At 46.3% G+C, this 6,000-nt stretch overlaps 1 protein-coding gene across 4 annotated transcripts in view; it reads left to right on the forward strand.

Moving 5' to 3' along the window:
* Positions 1-6,000, forward strand: part of Znf423 (zinc finger protein 423) — a 324,973-nt gene that overhangs the window by 129,178 nt on the left and 189,795 nt on the right. The window lies entirely within an intron of this gene.

Consider the following 6,000-nt stretch of genomic DNA (forward strand, 5'->3'; position numbering starts at 1 on the left):
CTTCAGTTTATACTCATTCTGGGTAGTTGAGGCTGACAAGATGAACAGGAATGACATAGTGCCATAGTAGTGACATATCACTCTTGACTTACATGGGCAAGAATGGAAACTTTCTCCTGAAGACTTGTTGGGCTCTTGTGGTGTTTTTCTGTTTGCCCACCACTGAGAACAGAGCCACCTGTCTGCCCTGTGGCACTTGGTTGCTCTTCATGGAGATGCCCAGCCATCTCTCACTGGAAGCAGGAATCATGAGAGAGGAGGGAGGGAAGGGAGGGGGAGGTTACCTGCCTGACCTGGTATATGGCTTCCTGCAGTGATTCCCAGAGGTTTTAAGTACCCGTGGTTAACTTCAGTCTTGTGACAATGCAGTTTCTAACTTATCAGGCCTGGTGTAGCTGAGGTTCTGAATGTTTCCTCAGCTCCTAGGGCTGTAGGCACTGTGGATTCATGGTCCACACTTTGAGAAGCGAGGACTTTAAGAGCCAAATGCAAACTGTGGAGGCTGGGGGACTGGCAGAGCTTGACAGGGAGTTGGGGCTTCTGGAACCAAGGGCAGTTGAACCTGGCACTCCTTTCTCTAGCCTGTAAGTTGTTCTGCTTAGGGCTTCGAGCTCATTGACTGCAAGGTGGCACCTGAGATAGATTAAGTCTTCACTCGGAGGTACTGACGTTGGTGTTGGAGGAGAGCTGGTGGCCTTGACCTTGTCCTTCAGGCACCAGTAACAACCATGCTAGTTAGAGTTGTTGTCTTACTTCATTCTAATTTCTATAACAAAATGCCTGAGACGGGGTCATGTATAAGTAGCAACAGAAATTTGTTGCTCACAATTGTGGAGTCTGGAAAGTCCAAGTTCAAGATTCTGGCAGATTCCAGCTAGGTGCTGATGGCTCATACCTGTAATCCTAGCTACTCAGGAAGCTGAGATTTGAGGATCATGGTTCAAAGCCAGCTTGGGAAGGAATGTCCATGAGACTCTTATTTCCAATTAACCACCAGAAAACTGGAAGTGGTGCTGTGGCTCAAGTGATAGAGCTCTCGCCTTGAGCTGAAGAGCCCAGGGACAGCGCCCAGGCCCAGAGTTCAAGTGCCACAACTGACCGCTCCCCTCCAAAAAAAAAAAAGATTTTGCAGATTCCAGCAGAAGGGTCAATTTTTCATAAGTGGCAATTTTTTTCTTTTTCTTTTTTTGTGCTTGGATGCTGTCCTTGAGCTCTTTTTGCTCAAGGCTAAAGCTATGCCACTTTGAGCTACAGCTCCACTTCTGGTTTTCTGGTAGTTAACTGGAAATAAGAGTCCAGTGTACTTTCCTTCCTTAGCTGGCTTTAAAACATGATCCTCAGATCTCAGCCTCCTGAGTAGCTAGGATTACAGGTGTGAGCCATCAGGGTCTGGCTTCCATTTGTAATTTTGGAGGAGGACATAAACATTCAGATCATGAACCTGAAAACAAATGTCCCTGAGGCTCCTCCTGCTGCTCCTGCTTGAGAGCTATTGGTCTTGCAAAGTATTAAAGAACCACTGGAATCACAACAATAGACAAAAATATAAGAATTGTCTCAGCTATGCAAAATCTATTTCTACAGAAGGGCGAGCCATCAGCCAAAAATCCGGCAAGGAAGCACACAGAGCAGGCAGGCTGTCCCACTATTTACCCCTAACACAGCAGGTCCCGCCCCTTTGCTCAGATTGGTTGAGCTCAGCTTCCCAACCTGCTCCTGATTATAAGGTAAAATGTATTTACATAAGGTTACTTTGAAATTACATTAACAGTAATCTCAAAATGTACTTGCACCCTCTGCTATTTCTTGAACAATCTGAAGTGTGTCTGAAGTCCATCTTGAAACCAGTTTAAGACAAAAATCTTACATTTCAAAAGATCCTCCTTATTCCGAAGTTGTTCCTCTTTGTCTTAACAAGAACCTAGCCATCAGGCCAAAGCAGGAACTTTAAAGCAACACACTTTGATAGAGCCACAGCGCTACTTCTTAACAACAACACACTTTGATAGAAAAGAGGTTTTTCTCCCAGAAGGATTGTAGTCTGGTCTCCATCTGGCCAGTGTTGGCACTGTGCTGATGTGAGGAAGGGTGTGTATTTGATGGGTGTGTATTGCACGAAGAGGGCATTGTGAGGAGGCATCTCTTTTTTTGGTGGCATTGGGTTTGAACTCAGGGTTTTGCACTTACTAGGTACCATACCTCCATATGAGCCATACCTTTACTTCTGAGCCAAACCTCCATCTATTTTTCCCCCTCATCCTCTGGTTGCTTGTGTGACAGGGTTTCCTCTTTCTACTTATGCATTTGCTTGGACTTTGATTCTACTGTTACGTCTTTCTTGCCATAGTACATGCCAGCACACTCTGCTTCTTCCATTGAGATGAAGCCTTGCAGATTTTTCTGCCTGGGGACGTGAGTCACGAGTCTCCTGATCTCAGCCTCTCTGTAGCTAGGATGACAGTTGTGCACCACCTTGCCCAGCTATAGGTTGAGACGCAGGATTCTTGCGTGTTTTCCCAGGCTGTTCTTGAACCATAATTCTCTGTTTTCCAAGTATCTAAGATGATAGGCATGAGCCACTAGTACCCTGCTATGTAGACAACCTCTTTAACCCCTGCTTCAAGGAAAGTCTCAGTCAGTAGGACTGAAGTAGCCCCACCTACCTGAGGAGCCATGGTGCATATTGGAATTCAACTCTTTCTCTCTCTCTCTTTTTTTTTCTGTTTATGTGGTGCTTAGAAATTGAACCCAGGGCCTCATGCATGCAAGGCAAGCACTCTACCTCTGAGCCACCTTCCCAGCTGGAATTCATCTCTTATTCCTTGGCTTTCCCCAGCACTCACAGGTTGCATCTTCTTGCAAAATGACTGAAGAGTACTTGGATTTATTTATTTATTTAGTTAGTTGGTTGTTGGGCTTGAACTGTGGGCCTGGGCACTGTCCCTCAGCTCTTCAGCTCAAGGCCAGTGCCCTACCACTTGAGCCACAGTGCCACTTCTGGCTTTTTCTGCTTATGTGGTGCTGAGGAATCGAACCCAGGGCCTCATACATGCAAGGCAAGCGCTCTACCACTGAGCCACCTTCCTAGCCAGTACTTGGATTTTTAACCTGTGTCTGTCTTTTCTGGGCTGAGCAGTGGGAAGATAGGCTTGTGTTCTTTCTCATGGTGTCCTGAGGTTCCAACATTCCCTAGGTGTCTTATCAATTCCTGCTGAAAGAACTGCTTAAATTTCTAGGAAGAATCTGATCTTCCAATAGTGACTGCTTTGGTTTTTAGTTTTTGTTTTTGTTTTTGTCAGTCATGGGGCTTGAACTCTGGGCCTGGGCACTGTCCCTCATCTCTTCAGCTCAAGGCTAGTGTTCTTCTACTTGAGCCACAGAGCCACTTCGTTTTCTGGTGGTTTAGAGTCTCACGTACTTTCCTGCCAGGGCTGGCTTTGAACCGAGATCCTCAGATCTCAGTCTCCTTAGTAGCTAGGATTACAAGTGTGAGCCACTGGCGCCCAGCAATTGCTTTGGTTTTACTGAAGAGCAGGCTGGTGCTGCCAGCCCCCATTCATTCAAAGCAGTTATTAGTCTATTGGTTGCTTCATGTCAGTCTGTTCACTTATTGAGCTATGTAGTTTCTGTGGGAGCTGATGGAGTGCTGGGTAATGGATACCACACTGAGCCTTACCCAGACCCGGGAGCATGACAGCCCTGAGAGCTTCTGGGAGAGGTTTGGCCACAGTGCCGTGAGAGGGCTGAGCAGACTCGATGTGGCTGGCTGGGAAGGTGGGTGAAGTTGGGTCTGAGATTTGCAGGGATTGCAGGTGCCAGCAAGGCCAGGCCCTCTTCCATGTAAGACTTTGTTTTGTAAGAATTGAAGATTTTTTTTTAACCAATAAAACAAACAAACAAAAACACTGGAGAATGGATGACTAGATGACATGTTCTCAAGACTTAGTTTAACTTTTGTCTATTTTGAATCCTGTGAGACGAGTCTTAGTCTTGAGTCTGAAATGAGTAAGACATGATTGAGTGAAAGCTCTGGATCCCTGGGCTCGGATGGGGCAGTGAGTGGAGGGTAGCATGTGTCAAGGCCCAGAAGAAGCAGAGGTTAAAGTAGCCTGCTCACAGACCAGCAGGGAAGCCAGGAAACTAGGCACTTTGGGACTCTGAGGGGAAGGGAGTGTGTGGATGAGATTGATGGTCATTTGAATCAGATCACATGGGACCTTGGATGTCACAGGGAGGAGCAGGGATTTTCTCTTAAGACTAATGGGGCACCTCTGGTAGGGACAAGTCAAGGGATGGCATGATGAGGTCTCTGTTGCTGCTGTGGAGAGAATGGATAGGTCTCTGCATAATCCTGGGGGGCTTGTTGATTTTGTTTTTTTGTTTTTGTTTTTTTCATTTGGAGTTGATAGGATGTAAGGCAGTGGCTCCTGGGGCCATGACCCCACCTTATTCAATTTCTAGATTCTTTTTCCCTTTCTGGGTCAGCCAAGAAGAACTCAGAAACCTTTGGGGTGATGTCTAGATTTCTGTCACTTGAAGTGACCTATTTTTCTTCCATCTTGCTCCTGAATTTTTTATGAATGGATGATTACAAAAAAATGCAACAGGGTCATTTGTTTTAATTTCCTTCTGATACCATCGCTGGCTGGAAGCTGGCCTCCAGGTGATGGTTGGCCTGGGCTTTCTCTTGAGAGAACAGTCCTCCTCCACATGGCACTGGCCCCCAAACGGCAAGTGAGTCTAGCACATGGATCTGAGGCTGTGGATCAGTACCAGGATGGGTTCATGGCCAGCTGCCCGCAGCAATGTCTGGTTTGGAGATGAGTGCCTGACAGCTTTATCCCACCTGGTTCATCAGCTTGCTCGCTGGAAACCTGTTCTTCATGGGGAAGTGGGCAATGGGGACTGAGGCGGATACCAGCCTCTAATGCTCATGAGACCAACATTTATATTTCTTTTTGGGTAGCCTTTTGTGGTCATGTTGTCTATATTTCTAGTCTTGATTTGTGTCCTTCTCATGCCATCTTCTGCCTGGATCCCCACTCTCTTCCCCCAAAACCACATTCCTGTTTGCTTTCCGAAGCCCTCCCTGATCTCCAGCAGACAGCCTGCTGGCAGTCCATACTCTTTCTTTGGGGCTCCCAGGAGCACGAGGATACTCCTTCATTTTTCCAAATACACTCCTCTTGTTTTATGCTTCCTATATAAATTCACTGCTAATGATCTATTAAAAAGAAACCAAAAGACAAAAAGAAAATGTAGCCATCATCCACAGGTCCAGAGCAGTCATTGTGGCCTTCAGTGTCCTGAGCCTTGTTTCTGCGTGGTTTCACTTTCCTGTAGATTGTAAACCTGTGTTCAGTTCAATATTGTCCTGAAGCCTCTTTGGATCCTCTCTTGTCTACAGGTTGCAGCTGCATCAGCTTGTGCTTGGGTATGTATTATGTTCCCCTGTAGGGGAGGCAGGACATGTCCCATCCAGCATTCAGCATTCCATGTCATGCTGTGACAGTGTGTGGGCCTAGCACGTGTGTGTGTGTGTGTGTGTGTGTGTGTGTGTGTGTGTGTGTGTGTGTGTCTTTCTCTTTGGGTACCAGAGCCAAACCTGTATTGAAGGCCTTTGTTGTGTCCAAATCCAAATATCCTCTCCTTTCTTCCAGAAAAGAGACCGCAGAGCCCCACTCTGTTTTGATTAAATCTTTAAAAGTTTAGTCTGGCCAAGTGCCAGTGGCTCATGTTTGTAATCTTAGCTACTTGGGAGTCTGAGATCTGAGAATCATGGTTGAAGCCAGCCTGGGCTGGAAAGTCTATGAGACTCAAATCTCCAAGTAATGGTCAAAAAGTCAGCAGTGGGGCTGTGGCTTAAGTGGCAGAGCCTTGAATGAATAAGCCCTGATGTCAAGCCCCAGTACCAATACAAAACCGAATAAACAAAAAACCCAAACAAAACCAAAATCATGCCCAAAGCTCATACAGTGAAAAGACATGAAGGGTAAAGTA

This window comes from Dipodomys merriami, unplaced genomic scaffold (assembly GCF_024711535.1).
Source record: "Dipodomys merriami isolate MVZ:Mamm:240054 unplaced genomic scaffold, mDipMer1.0.p SCAF_85, whole genome shotgun sequence".
Classification (NCBI taxonomy): Eukaryota; Metazoa; Chordata; class Mammalia; order Rodentia; family Heteromyidae; genus Dipodomys; species Dipodomys merriami.